The sequence below is a fragment of the Rana temporaria genome, chromosome 12 (assembly GCF_905171775.1).
Source record: "Rana temporaria chromosome 12, aRanTem1.1, whole genome shotgun sequence".
Lineage (NCBI taxonomy): Eukaryota > Metazoa > Chordata > Amphibia > Anura > Ranidae > Rana > Rana temporaria.
This window is the reverse complement of record NC_053500.1, coordinates 7,524,661-7,540,538: the sequence shown is the minus strand read 5'-3', so window position 1 is coordinate 7,540,538 and position 15,878 is coordinate 7,524,661.

Here is a 15,878-nt window from a genome sequence, read left to right as displayed (position 1 = left end):
CAGGAGGTGCTTAGCCATTTAGGCCTGGGACCCCGCATGTATGCTTCTGTCTTAGCTCTTTACTCTGATCCATGTGCACAAGTGAAGGTGAACGGTACCCTTTCTTCCCGCTTCCCCATCAGGAACGGCACGAGGCAGGGCTGTCCTCTCTCACCCCTCCTTTTTGCTCTGGTGCTAGAGCCTTTGCTCCGCACTGTTAGAGCAAACGGTGATATTAAGGGTCTGCAGGTCGGGAATGTGGAGCATAAGCTTTCGGCTTATGCTGATGATGTCCTTTTCCACCTAGAGAACCCCCTGATCTCGTTGCCGAATCTGTTGAAGGAACTTAAACACTTCGGAACCCTATCCAACTTTAAAATAAATTATGGGAAATCTGAGATCCTCCCCGTTAACTTGTCACCGGATCTAGCGAAGAGACTTAAGGACGCCTTCCCATTTTCATGGGCCAAGACATCTCTGCGCTATCTAGGCGTACAGCTCACAGATAGATATGACGCCCTATACAATGCCAACTTCCCCCCCCTGCTAGCCGCAATTAAGGCGGACCTTTCCCAGTGGACTCGCACTGCCTTCACCTGGCTGGGCCGGGTGAACGTGGTGAAAATGAACGTTTTGCCCCGCATCCTTTTTTATTTTCAGATGCTTCCGATTCGATTGCCCAGGCCGTTCTTCGACCGCCTCTCTAGCATGCTAACTGAGTTTGTTTGGAATGCACGTAAGCCCCGAATAGCTCTTAAGATGCTGAAACGCTCTAAGGAAGAGGGGGGATTGGGATTCCCTGACGTTAGGCGATATTACAGAGCGGTGGCTCTTCAGAGGATACTCAATTGGCGTTTCCATACTCACTCGAAACTCTGGGTGTCACTGGAGAAATGTCTTGCGGGACGGAACCTATCATACGCACCATGGTTACAGCGGGAACACAGGGGACTTTCAGAGACGACTTCCCCATTGACGAAGCATGTACTTGCGGTCTGGGACAGAATGAATGTTGCGCTTCAATTGTCTCCCCCTGTGTCGCCGCTGGCCCCATTGGGTGGCTTTCTTTGGTTCCCTCCGGGAGAACAAATAGCCTTTTTTGAACCATGGTTGGATGATGGAAACGCCAGTTGCGGGAAACTTATAAAAGATGGTAAACTCCTAGCTTATGAGGCCCTCCCTACGGGACAACACGGCCCACGGATGAATTTTTGGCGCTATAGGCAGCTGCACCACTTTTTTGGGAAACAGGGCCATAGGATCAGGGACCCCTCCTCTCTTACCCCGTTTGAAAGTCTTTTTGCTAGTGAGGATCCTACCCCCCACTTGGTATCGGAGCTGTACCGCCTGCTGGGGTCTGCTGCCCCTCTGCCTACACCTGTTTATATACGGAGATGGGAGAGGGATCTGGATCAGGTCCTGACGGAAACACAATTGACCCATCTCTACCGCCTCACTCATACCTCCTCGGTGGACTCTAAAACCCAAGAGACAAATTTTAAAATTTTGTCTCGCTGGTATCGGGTGCCGGCAGACATGGCATGCATTTACCCTACTGAATCCGGGTTGTGCTGGCGCGGGTGTGGGCACAGGGGCACGCTCTTCCATGTTTGGTGGGACTGCCCCTTGATTGTACCCTTCTGGGCAGACGTTAAAGATCAGATACTGATAATCACGGGAATTGATATCCCCCTCTCTCCGGTGCACTTCCTTCTCCATGTCCCGACAGTCCCTCTAAGTCAGTATAAGAAAAGTGTTATACCACATCTACTTAACGCAGCCAGGCGGCTGCTTCCAATTTACTGGAAGCAGTCCAAAGTCCCTGGTCGTGAGGACTGGACGCGGGTGGTGAGTGCCATCGGAGAGGCTGAGAGGTGGGTGGCGACCTGCCGCGACCGTAGCGAACAGCATACGGCCATTTGGGCGCCGTGGACGGATTACGTCTCGGACCCTAACTTAGTTCCCAGTAGCCTAGATGTCGCCCTGCTGGAACTTGCGGAGCCCTCCCTTAAGACCCGCAGGCTGCAGGCTCTCGCTGGTGGAGAGGATGAGCCCCTTGCTAGTTAGATAAGGACGTGGCCGGTCGATGATGGAACTTTGGCCTGGAGTGATGCGCCCGGTGTGGAAGTGGATGTGCCCTTCGCTAGCTTTTGAGGTACGCACTGCTCCTCTTTCCCCCCTTTCTTATCCCCCCTTCCCCTTTCCCCCTTTTTTTTTTTTTTTTTCCTTCCTTCCTTCCTTTTTTCTTTTTTCCTTCTTTCCTTCTTTTCCCTACCCCCTCTCATCCTCTCCCCCTCTTCGCTCTCTCTACGCCTCTCATTTACTACTCAGTTTCTGGGGCTTCTCCCTCTTTCCCTCTCTCTTACCCTTCAGTTTTATCTCTTTTCTTAATTTCTGTGATATTTGCCAGTGGGACTTTTATGCCTGTGTATGTTAGACACGCTGAGAGGTTAACCGTAAACCGCTACTGGACCGTGACTGATATCACGGCCCCGCCTAAGTGCCTTGGCTGGCCCCATGGCCCTGGCCCTCTGGCTCACCCGGGGGCGGTGGGTGGTAGTTGGAGGCCTCAGTGCCCCCCCCCTCCGCCCTGGGTGTGGGCGCGGATCCGGGTCCGGGCCTTGCGGCCTCTTAGTCCCCCTATTGTTTCTAGCTTCTTGCAATGGCACATATTTGAACTCCCTGCCTGGCTCATCCCCGGGTTCGGGGGGTTCGGCGGATACCTTAGCTTTTTTCCTCTGAGGCTCCGTTCTGTTGTTGTTTGCCTCCGTGCCCTCTTAGAAGGCCGCCCACCTGGCTACCTTGCCGCCCTGGGGCTGACGCGGCTGCCGGCGCCCTCTTGGGTGGCGGCCGCCGTGGTGGTCCCCGGGCTTACAATTGCGTTTAATAAAGATGATGATAGATGCATATAAGTTATAATTTGTCCGAGGTAAACCTTGGCTGTTTGACGGTCCTGCGAGGCCGGATTGTGATATGTAACAACCCCGTTGGACGTGCCTGTCCTATACCTTATATACCTCCCTTCCCCCCCCCCCCTCTTTATTTTCTGTTCCCTTTATTCCTTCAATAAATACTGATTATACAAAAAAAAAGACCTCCTGGGTCTCACAGCTGTCCCTCCCACCTACGTGGTTGAAAGGGCTCATCGGGTGCCCACCGGCCGCGCCATCCCGGGGAACCTCCCCAGGCCCTTCCTAGTCCGCTTCCTCAACTACCGGGACAGGGACAAGATTCTATCCGAAGCCCGCAAACATCCCACTCTCAATTACGGCAACGCCACCATTCTTCTCTTCCCCGACTTTTCGGCCGACTTAGAGCGGAAGAGGAAGACCTTCAACGATGTTCGTAGACGACTCAGGGACAAGAACATAAAATATAGCATGCTGTACCCCAGCCGCCTGCGAGTCCAACACAATGGAGCGGTCCGATTCTTTGACAACCCAGCAGATGCCGATGACTGGCTGACCACCCTGCATTGAGGACCCCTCCTCATGAAGCCTTCAGATGCACAAACTTCCTTTATCCTTGCCTGTCGCATCCTACAAAAACTTCCTGTAATTACCGGAGCCATCTCACCTTGACCAGCACATCGTCAAGAGTCTTGCATTGAACCCCCCACGGTTCAGCTGTTTCACAAGCAACGGGGGGCCTGGTGTTTTCTACACATTTAGCAGACTGCTCACCAGGCCCCGCGCGCCTAGCGTGGAATCACGCCCCCCGCCTTCGCCTACTGTTTTTAGGCCAACCTGAGCTGGGAACCACTCCGAGGACCTAGGTACAGCACGACGTGTTGTCACCAACTGTTACCAGCTTCCCCCCGGAGAACTCCCACAAGTTCTCACGTGCAGCACTGAACTGTTGCTGAGAAAAGTTTAAGGGGTTACATTGTTATTTTCTGGGTATAAGCCCAATCTGTTCGCTCCTAAGTTCCCAGGGATGCTATCAGATAAGGGCAGGGTTAACACCTTGCTACCAGCAAGGGTTCTTTTGTTTCTTGTTATTGTAAGGTTTTTTTTGTCTGTATGGTTAATGCTTGGTCATGACTCTTCCTTCAGAGGGCTCTCTGGATCTATGCAGCTCTTGCTACACACTGTTGACGTCAACACACGTCTCCTTAATGTCATAATGGAATCCCCTAATGGCCACACGTGACATGTCCACCTTCAATGTCTTATCCTGGAATGTCCGGGGGCTAAATTCCAAATTCAAAAGGGCAGTACTCTTCAAGTATCTTAAGCTGCATTCCCCCCACATGGTATTGCTCCAGGAGACGCACCTTACGGGCAGTAAACTACTGGCGCTAAAGAAGCCGTGGATCCAGAGAGCCTTTCACGCCTCATACTCCTCTTATGCCAGGGGGGTCTCGGTGGTGGTCAGCAAATCCTTTCCATGTGTAGTGGAACAGATTCACACTGACCCTCAGGGCAAATATGTGTTAGTGGTTTTCACAGTCTGGGGAACGAGATATATTGTGGTTAGTATATACATCCCTTCTCGGCCTCCACCCTATACACTGTCCTGGAACGAATTACCCCATACTGCCCTGCCAAGCTGCTACTCATGGGCGACTTTAACGCCATCCTAGCCCCGGACTTGGACAGACCTGTCCCCCCTAAACATTGCTCATCAGACCTATCCACCTGGGCACAAGCAGTGGGTGTGTCCGAGGTCTGGAGGTGGAAACACCCCTCGACTAGGGCCTACTCCTGCTTTTCCGCCACCTACAAAACGTCCTCACGCATTGACTTGGCTTTTGCCAATCCGTCCATGCTAACGGACGTCCTAGACGCTACATACCTGCCTAGCGGGCTGTCGGACCACTGCCCGCTCCTTCTTACCATCCGCTCCCCTGCCTCCCGCACCTCCGCCCTTTGGCGCCTGGGAACCCACTGGCTCTCCCACGCCGACTTGACTGACTCTATCCCACCTCACCTCACAGACTACTGGGAACTTAATGCAGGCTCCTCCTCCCCTGAGATCACCTGGGACGCCTTCAAGGCCTTCACTAGGGGCCAGTACATCTCCTCAATAGCTGGGATCCGCAGGGAACAGGCCACTACCACAACTGAGCTGCAGGGCGGGGTAGACGACCGGGCTAGGGCCCACGCGGCCGACCCCACTGACTCTAACTTTGAGGCCCTCGCTGCAGCAAAACGAGAGCTTCATCTCCATCTGACAGAACTTACTAGGTTGGACCTCTACCGCAACAAGCAGAGATTTTTTGAACAAGGGGACCGTAACGGTCGCCTCCTAGCAATGTTATCACAGCATGACCTACCCCTGACGGTGATACCCAGTGTGGTGTCTCCTTCGGGTGAGTCGGTCTCCTCTCTCCCGGACATACTAGACGTATTTCGGCAATACTATGGCTCCCTCTACACCTCCGTGTTGCCCTCGGATTTCAGGCCACAGGACTTGGCGCCTTGGCTGGACCCCCTGGCACTCGGCTGGCTTTCTGATGCGGAGAGAGAAACTTTAGTGAGACCCATTACCCCAGAGGAGGTTGTGAAGGCCATCGGATCCTTTCCTGCTGGTAAATCCCCAGGCCCAGACGGCCTCCCAATAGAATTCTACAAAGCACACGGGGACCTACTTGCTCCCAAACTAGCCCAGCTTTACTCTCACTGTCTGACGGAGGGCACCCTTCCCACATCAATGAGCCATGCACACATAATTCTAATCCATAAAGCCCCTAAAGACCCCACTTCCTGCGCCTCTTATAGGCCTATCGCCCTACTTAACGCAGACTTCAAAATTCTCACCAAACTGCTGACTACGAGACTACAACCCCTGTTGCCGTCTGTAATTGAGACTGACCAAACTGGTTTTATGGCTAATAGAGCCACTGATGTCAACCTGCGACGCCTGTTTACCAACATACACGCACAACACCTCAATGAAGGTTCCCGTGTGGTGGCCTCCTTGGACATAGAGAAGGCCTTCGACACTGTGGAATGGCCTTTTCTGTGGGAGGTCCTCCGTAGAATGGGGTTCCCCATGATATTTATCGCGTGGTTACAGACTCTGTATAAGCATCCTACGTCGGCTGTCAAGCTCGGGGGGGGACTGTCACAGCCCTTCCCTCTGTCCAGGGGCACGCGGCAGGGTTGCCCTCTCTCCCCGGCCCTTTTCGCCATTGCGATGGAGCCGCTGGCGGAGGCCCTACGCACCTCCCTGCACATCAGGGGCCTGCGCGTTGGCTGGTTGGAGGAGAGGGTCGCCCTGTATGCGGACGACCTCCTTCTTTTCCTCAATGATGCAGACTCTTCGCTCACGGGGGCATTGCAGATCCTGAACTCTTTCTCAGCTGTCACGGGCCTCAGGGTTAACTGGTCTAAATCTCTCTTGTTCCCTATAGACCCCGCAGCCCGCACCACCGCCCCCTCCGATATACCCCTACAATGGGTTGAGAGCTTCAAATACCTTGGGGTGGTGATCTCGAGGCAGGCTTCAGATTTTTTGCCCCTAAATCTATCCCCTGTGGTTCGGGAGACACGGCTGAGACTGAAGGCATGGGAGTCACTTCCCTTATCATTGCTCGGTCGGATAAATCTCATAAAAATGAAAATCCTGCCCAAATTTATTTACTTACTCCGTCAGTCTCCGCAGTGGATTCCTAAATCCTTTTTTACCCGGCTGCATAGCCTCTTCGCCTCCTTTATCTGGGGGACCCAGTCCCCCAGGTACGGATGGTCAACGCTAACACGCCCGTCCTCCCAGGGAGGACTGGCGTGCCCTGACCTACATAAATATTTCCTGGCCGCCCAACTAGTTACAGCGGCCTGGTGGCTTACTCCCGATACGACAAACCCCGCCACCATGGTTGAGGCAGCGGTGGTAAAATCGTTGGAAGCGCTGAAATTTTTGCTTTTTCGCGGTCCCAAGGCCCCATACTCATTGACCCCCTCCATGCGCACCACGCTTCGTGCTTGGGGGGCGGGACTTAGGATTGAAAGATTCCCTAAAAATGCACTCTCTCCAGCTGCCCCCTTATGGTTGAACCCCACCCTTGAGCACATTTACAAATTGCCCGAACCCCACGCTTGGACCAAATTTGGTGTAAAAACAATGGCCCAGGTGGTCTCCAACCAGTCTCTGGCCCCACTCCCCAAACTGATTTCGGACTTCAACATCCCGCAGAGTTATTTTTTTAGATATTTGCAACTCTCCCATGCCTTCGGTCATCAATTCTCCGGTTCTCCCCCTCAGATCGTCCAGTCCTCATTAGAGACCCTCCTCAGGTCAGGGTGTACAGACAAACCCACCTCGCGACTGTACTCTCACTTAATAATGACCTCCCTCCCTACTCTGGAAAAACTCAGGAACAAATGGCTACACGACATTCCTGACTTTGACAATGACGACTGGGACGACATATGGGACTTCCCTTTCAAATCCCTGGTCTCCCTGCGAGACCGACTAATACAGTTCAAGATGGCTCACCGCGCATACTTTACCCCGCACAGGTTGCACAAAATGAACCCCGCCTCCCCCCCGGGGTGTTGGCGGTGTGGTACAGTACCTGGTGACTTTACCCACATTTTCTGGACCTGCCCAGCCATTGTCGACTACTGGAAGGAGATATTACGGGTCATTACACAGATCACCACTATATCGCTTCAACCCTCCATAGAAGTGTGTATATTAGGTCTCATAGAACAACTGATTCCCACTGTGGCAGGTCGCACTCTGGTCGGGCTGCTTCTCTTTTATGCCCGCAAGGCCATAGCCCTTAGCTGGCGTAAACCTACTCCCCCTCCTCTCTCCCTGTGGAAGCAACTGGTCAACAATAGCCTGCCTCTTTACAAAGATTGCTATGCTAATAGGGGTTGCCCTCAAAAATATGATAAGGTATGGTCCAAATGGCTGGCGGATCCTTCCACAGCCACAGACCCAAACGCCACTTAATCTTTGGTTCCCCGCTGTTGCATAGGATTCTACGACTGCAATATATCATGTGTCTCTGAGCTGCAGAGTTTTTTTTTTTTTTTTTGTCCCCCCCTTTTTGCTTTTTGTTTTGCCCGGAGTTGTCCTTCTACCCGTGAATGATGGCCCGCTGAGACCATTGTGATGACTTGAGCTCCCCACCCTAATTTATGTAACCAGATTGCCTCGTATCATATTTCTGTACGTGCCTTAGCCAATTTTGTCATGACCAATGTCTGTTGTTTTCTTTTTTTCTGTTGAATGTTTTAAAATTCAATAAACAGATTTACAAAAAAAAAGAAAAATCTACAGCAGGTCTTTCTGAAATGCGGGTTATGCATGCACAGTGCCAGCATTTCAATAAAGAAGTAATCTATCGCCTTTCATATTGGTTAAGACCAATACGTGGAACAAAACACATTTTAGACTTTTCCTTTACAAAGTGTGTTTTGTTTTGTTGTTTTTTGTTGTTTTTTATTCTGTAATGGAAAATAAGCCGCCATTGTTCACGCCGTAATCTACAGAGAAAAGATTGTTCCAGCACTGACAATATTTCTCTTGCCTTCAGGTGTAACGGCTAGAAAGAAACGACTCAAATATATATTTTTTTTTCTACAACTTTTTCTTTCGGAGGTAGATAAAAATATTCTTTTGACATTATGGGAGACAGTCAGTGACTTGGGAGAGGAGGAGGGAAAAAAAAAAAAAATCATTTGAAAAAGCATGTTAGATGAATAGCTGGCGGATACTACAAGAGACAGATATAAATTAGGCTACAACGCTCGGAACACGGAAGACCAAAGTAGGATTCCGAATAAGTAATATTATTGGTTTAGAGCGGAGCACACCTGGTGCGTTCTGCAGCAGCAAACAAGTACAACGTTTGTTGTATTTTTTATTTTTTTTAATAAAAAGTTCTGACTTGTGCCTCAACGTGGGCAAAATACCGTAGATGTTCTTTTATATTGCTTCATGAAGGAAAAATCCATACTTTTTAATTGAAATAAAACTCATTTGATTTTTACATAGCTTCCCTTTTGGGAGGGTTGTTAAAGAAAAATTGAAACAAGTGAAAAGTTTTCATAAACATAGACTTTAATTATTTTTGTTTTGGAATAATTTAGTGAACTATTTACTAGAACTCTGGATTCTTTACAATTAAACAGGTAGCGTCGTAAAATCCCCCCTTAGGCTCCATTCACATCTATGTGACAAAACGCCCGACGCCGGACGCTTCTGCCGCTAGAGGGGAGAATTTCCCATTGCTGTCTATGGAGATGGTTCACATCTCATAGACGCCGAACGCCTGTCGCCTGAAAAAAAGTCCCGGACCCTTTTTTTCAGGCGACATTGGCGTTCGCCCATTGACAGCAATGGGAATGCTTTGTCAAAAAAAAAAAGTTTCACACTCGCGGCAAAATACGCCGCGTACGCCGTACGTGGTTGTCGCATAGATGTGAATGGAGCCTTAATATGAATGTTGTTCTCCACTGGGTCATCTCCTCTGACCAAACTGTTTTTTTTGCCTATCAACGCCACCAATGTTAACCTTTGACGGGTGTTCTCCCATACCCAATTGTATATTGAAGTGTCTAGTGGTGGTATTTTAGTATTTCTGGACCTTAAAAAATCCTTTGGCCCAAATTCAGATAGGAGTTACAACGGCGTATCTCCGGATACGCCGTCGTAACTCTGAGTTGCGGGGTCGTATCTATGCGACTGATTCAGAGAATCAGTTACGCATAGATTTCCCTAAGATCCGACCGGCGTAAGTCTCTTACACCGTCGTATCTTAGGCTGCATATTTACGGTGGCGCTTCCGTCGATTTACGCGAGTAATATGCAAATTAGGTAGATACGCCGATTCAGAAACGTACGTCCGCCCGGCACATTTTTTTACGTCGTTGTCGTAAGGCTTTTTCCAGCGTAAAGTTACCCCTGCTATATGAGGGGTATCCTATATTAAGTATGGACGTCGGGCCAGCGTCGTATTTTCCATCGATTACGTCATTTGCGTAAGTCGTTCGCGAATAGGGCTGGGCGTAATTTACGTTCACGGACGGCGCATGCGTCATTCGTAAAAAACGTCAAATACGTGGGGTCACATGTAATTTAAATAAAACACGCCCACATCATCCACATTTGAATTAGGCGGGCTTACGCTGGACCACATACGCTACGCCGCTTTAACTTAGGGTGCAAGTTCTTTCTGAATACGGAACTTGCCCCCTAATTTACGGCGGCGTAACGTATCTGAGATACGTTACGCCCGGCGATAGATACACAATTGTATCTGAATTCGGGCCTTTGACTCTGTTGATTGGAGGTGAAGGTGATCTTGCATAAAATGGGCTTTGCCCCTGTTTTCCTGTGCCATCAAGCTCAATGGTATGGTGTCAGACTCTTTCCCTGAGGTATTCAGGGTGGTTTCTAGGGGCGCCCATCATGGTTGTCAAACTCCTTCTGGGTTTCCAGGGGCACCCTTCAGGGTTTTCAGACTCTTCCAGTGTTTCCAGAACGCGTCGGAGCTGTCCCCTTTGCCCGGGCTTACATGCCCTGATGATGGAGTCTATGGCCCGGATTCACAGACACTGGCGCATATTTATGCCGCTGTAGCGTATCTCCTTCACGCTACGCCGACGCAGCGCAGAGAGGCAAGCACTAAATTCACAAAGCACTTCCTCCCAAATCTGCGCTGGGTTTCTCAGGCGCAAGTCGGCGTAAGTGGAAGTGGGTGTGAGCCATGCTAATGAGGCGTGACCCCATGCAAATGATGGGCCGAGCGCCAGACAGATACGTATTGCCAACTGTGCATGCGCCGTCCCGTGGGCGCATCTCAGTGCACATGCTCACAATCACGTCGGAACAACTGCCTAAGATACGTTGGATCACTGCCTACGGCGTGAACGTAACCTACGCCTAGTCATATTCACGTCCTACGTAAAATACGTTGGCTTGTGTTCCCTGGTGCAGCCCTTTGCATGGATGCTGCTGAGTTACACCTCCTTTATGGGGCATAACTTTACGCCGGACGTATGACTTTACACGCACTGCGTCGGACGGACGTACGTTCGTGAATCAGCGTATCTCCCTCATTTGCATATGTGAATAGAAAATCAATGGGAGCGCCAAATACGTCCAGCGTAAATATGCGCCCACTCTACGCCGGCGTAGGCAAGTTACGTCCGTCGGATGAGGTCTATTTTCAGGCGTATCTTAGTTTCTGAGTCCGGCGCATAGATACGCATAGATTACGCGGCGTATCTCGAGATACGCCTGCGCCGTCGTATCTTAGGGTGCAATATTTCCGCTGGCCGCTAGGTGGCGCTTCCGTTGAGTTCGGCGTAGAATATGTAAATGCCTAGATACGCCGATTCACGAACGTATGTGCACCCGTCCCAGTAAAGATACGCCGTTTACGTAAGGCGTTTTCCGGCGTAAAGTTATTCCAACAAATAGCTGGCCTAGTCAATGTTAAGTATGGCCGTCGTTCCCGCGTCTAAATTTGAAAATTTTACGTCGTTTGCTTAAGTCGTCCGTGAATGGGGCTGGACGTAATTTACGTTCACGTCGAAACCAATATGTCCTTGCGGCGTACTTTGTAGCAATGCACACTGGGATATGTACACGGACGGCGCATGCGCCATTCGTAAAAAACGTCAATCACGTCGGGTGACCAATCATTTCCATAAAACACGCCCCCCCCCCCATCCTCATTTGAATTGGGCACGCTTACGCCGGCCACATTTACGCTACACCGCCGTAAGTTAGGAGGCAAGTGCTTTGTGAATACAGTACTTGCCTCTCTGACTTAAGGCGGCGTAGCGTAAATACGATACGCTACGCCGCCTTAAAGATGCGGCGTCCTACCTGAATCTGGCTATAAGACTGGGATGCCATTAAAGTTCATGTGCGTCTAAAGGCAGGTGTCCCAATACTTTTGGAAAAACAGCGTATGTGCTGAAATTGTGTTTTTAAGTCCAAGGTCATGTGGGAATTGAAATCAAAGCTGATTCTAGTCCCCCCCCCGTTGTCTGTCTTAAGGCCTCCTCCCAGTTCTGGCCATATTAGTAGATAAATGTTTATTTTTCTTTTGATTCTCCGCACCATTATTGCTATTTTATTGTTGAGTTCATTGTAATCTGTTACGGTTTCGGGATTATGGCAGTTTTAGCAAGCTTTGATTTTTTATGATCTATTCTGTCATTGTAAACGCACCGCTCTCCGGCATTAACCGGAGGAAATGGAGTCCGTCCCGGTGCCACAATATTTGCTGCACTCTTTTATTGCCGCCATAAAATATACAATAATCTTTTTTCATGTCAGTTTATCCGTTTTCAGTTTCTGAAAAAAATAAAAATACCGGGCAACAGAGAGGAGGACAAAATAATGTCCAGAGTCCAGATTTCCTTCTTCTCGGATCGTATTCAACAAATGAAAAGAGCTTTTTGTAGCAGTAAATAAATTAGTTTTTGTTATAAATTGAAATTGCATGGAATTGGGAACCTGGATATTGCTCTGCACTGGATCGCGATTCGTCCACTCCCCCCCCCCTTTCTGCCCAGGACAATATTCAGTTTTCAGCGCTGTCGCACTTTGAATGACAATTGCGCGGTCATACAACACTGTACACAAACAGAATTTTTATCATTTTCTTCCCATTAATAGAGATTTATTTTGGTGATATTTGATCACCTCTGGGGTCTTTATTTTTTGCTAAACAAATGGAAAAAAAAGACCAACATTTCTGATAAAATATTTTTTTCTTAGTTTCTGTCGTAAAATTTTGTTTTCCCCTTCACTGACGGGCACTGATGAGTTGGCACTGATAAGGTGGCACTGATGAGTTGGCACAGATGAGGAGGCACTGATATGTAGAATTGATGAGCACTGATGGGCACTGACATGTGGCACTGACAGGCGGCACTGATGAGTTGGCACAGATGAGGAGGCACTGATATGTAGAATTGATGAGCACTGATGGGCACTGACAGGTGGCACTGACAGGCGGCACTGATGAGTTGGCACTGATGAGTTGGCACAGATGAGGAGGCACTGATATGTAGAATTGATGAGCACTGATAGGTGGCACTGACAGGCGGCACTGATGAGTTGGCACTGATGAGGAGGCACTGATATGTAGAATTGATGGGCACTGATAGGCGGCACTGATGGGCACCAATAGGTGGCACTGACAGGATACACTGATGGACACTGACAGGTAGCACTGATGGGCACTGACAGGTGGCTGTGGTGGCCACTGATAGGCGGCTGTGATGGCCACTGACAGGCAGCACTGATTGCTAATGATAGGTGGTACTGATGGACAGCAATGATGATGAGGTACTGATTAGTTACTGACAGGTGTTACTGCTGGGCACAGATTGGCACTGTAATGGGCACTGAGGTGGGCTCTGATTGGCACTTTATTGGGCACTGGCATGGGGTTATGATGGGGCACTGACTGGGCACCGATTGGCAGCTTATTAGTACATTTGATGGGGGCTGTGCTGATAATGAATGTGCTGACAGCTGAATAAGGGCAGGAATTCCATCCTCCTGACTTTTGTTTAATTGCCATCCTCCTCACCCCTACCTTAATAAAATCATCCTGACCTCACCCTTTCTTTCTAGCCTCTGCTGAATGCCATGATCCTAAGCCCTGCCTAAATCCAACCTTCCTGACCTCTGCTGAATACCCCCTTCCTGACCTCTGCTGAACACCCCCTTCCTGACCTCTGCTGAACACCCCCTTCCCGGCCTCTGCTGAACACCCCCTTCCCGGCCTCTGCTGAACGCCCCCTTCCCTGCCTCTGCTGAATGCCCCATTCCCGGCCTCTGCTGAACGCCCCCTTCCTAGCCTCTGCTGAACGCCCCCTTCCCGGCCTCTGCTGAACGCCCCCTTTCCGGCCTCTGCTGAATGCCCCCTTCCCGGCCTCTGCTGAACGCCCCCTTTCCGGCCTCTGCTGAACGCCCCCTTTCCGTCCTCTGCTGAACACTCCCTTCCTGACCTCTGCTGAACGCCCCCTTCCCGGCCTCTGCTGAATGCCCCCTTTCCGGCCTCTGCTGAACGCCCCCTTTCCGGCCTCTGCTGAACGCCCCCTTTCCGGCCTCTGCTGAACGCCCCCTTTCCGGCCTCTGCTGAACGCCCCCTATTCCGGCCTCTGCTGTACGCGGACTTCCCATCCTCTGCTGTATGCAGCCTTCCCGTCCTCTGCTGTACGCGGCCATCCCGTCCTCTGCTGTACGTCGTCTTCCTGTCCTCTACTGTACGTCGTCTTCCTGATCTCTTCTGAACGCCGTCTTCCTATTTTCTTCTGAACTCCATCTTCCTGATCTCTTCTGAACTCCATCTTCCTGATTTCTTCTGAACTCCATCTTCCTGCCTGAACATTGTCTTCCTGACCCCTGCCTTTATATAGGCTTTTCTCTTGTTTTTTTTGAATAATTTATTATGTTTATCCCGATGTGCCAGGCTTGAGGGCCATAACCGGGAAAGAACATGGAATGTACCCCAAACCTTCATTTGAGGAGAGTGGCCCCTGAAGCAGATCGGTGACTTTGGACTCCGCATCCTGGGGTAGCCTGTGCCTCTCATTGTGTATGATGCTATTACATTGTGCAAATACAGTCCTTTCTACTCTACTGAAAAGCATTAATCAGATTTCCTCTTTTAATGAGAAAAGAAAATGACGTTGTTACATGTTCATATTCCCACCTTGGTGACTCTACAGGTAAGAGGACTTTAAGCCTCCTCGTGTTTCTTCGGCTGCATGGGGTAGGACACTGAGACAAGGTTAAGTGATGCTTGACGACCATTCTCCTCAGAATGAGGGCGAAGTACAAGCGGTACAAAGTCAATGGGCCATACCGTCTATATCTCACTTGCGTTATTGTCAATGTCACCGACCTTCTCAAACGGCTATCCGATCATGTGAATTTTCATAACTGGTTTCCCTCGTGTCAGCCGCCATGACAAACCGGTCTAGGTATTATTATAAAGGACAACTAGACTATATATTTCAGTCATTTTTTTTAAGGCGACTCTCGCTTTCATAGACTTTTTTTTGGAATAGTTATACATGTTCTCTGCTTTTGTGGCCATCTACTTATCAGGTACCATAAACAACTGTAGCGGTACCCCCGTAGGAGCTGCTAAGTGGCCCACCTGTCACCCTGCCCCGCCCGACATTCAATTCCTAGACACTCCGAGACAATGGACAGTCAGCTGGCTTTGTTTTTGTTGTTTTATTAGGGGCATTCAACTTGGATGGGGTATGGGAATTATGGCATACCCAGTGGAATAATGGTATAGTTGCAAAAGACAACTATGTACACTCTTTGTACAATTTTTAGACTCCTCTTCACTTCCTATCTAGTGGTCCTCGCCATTCCTCCTGAATGTCGCTTCCTATTAAAGGGGTGGTTCCCCTAAAAATAAACTTTTGACATTGCATTTGCTACAATAATTACAATTAGAATCGGCTGGTTTTATTTAAAAAATACCTCCGTACGTAGCGTTTGCTATATTCGTTCCCACTGGCACTTCCGGGTACGATGCTGGCGGTGGGCGTTCCTAATTGATGGACAGGCATCCGACCGACGCATCCATCGCGTCACGAGATGCCGAAAGAAGCCGAACGTCGGTGCGGCTCTATACGGCGCATGCGCACCGACGTTCGGCTTCTTTCGCCACTCGTCGGATTGATGCAGCAATTTAGATTTTAAATGTGAGTTTTTAAGTGCTTTTATAATAAATTTTTCACGTCTGACTGGGCTACGCTGTGGTTGTTTATTCCACTTCCCCCCATGTATGACTGCCACATCTGAGTGTCCGGACTGAGCCACAGATAGAGGGGAAGTGTTGGAGGCACAGATTTATTGCGAGTCCGCACTCGTGGAGGAAGGTCTTTTATGTTATATTGTTTATGTGAGTGCATTACCATCTGGGTATTCCTGGGGGTTTTTTGTTT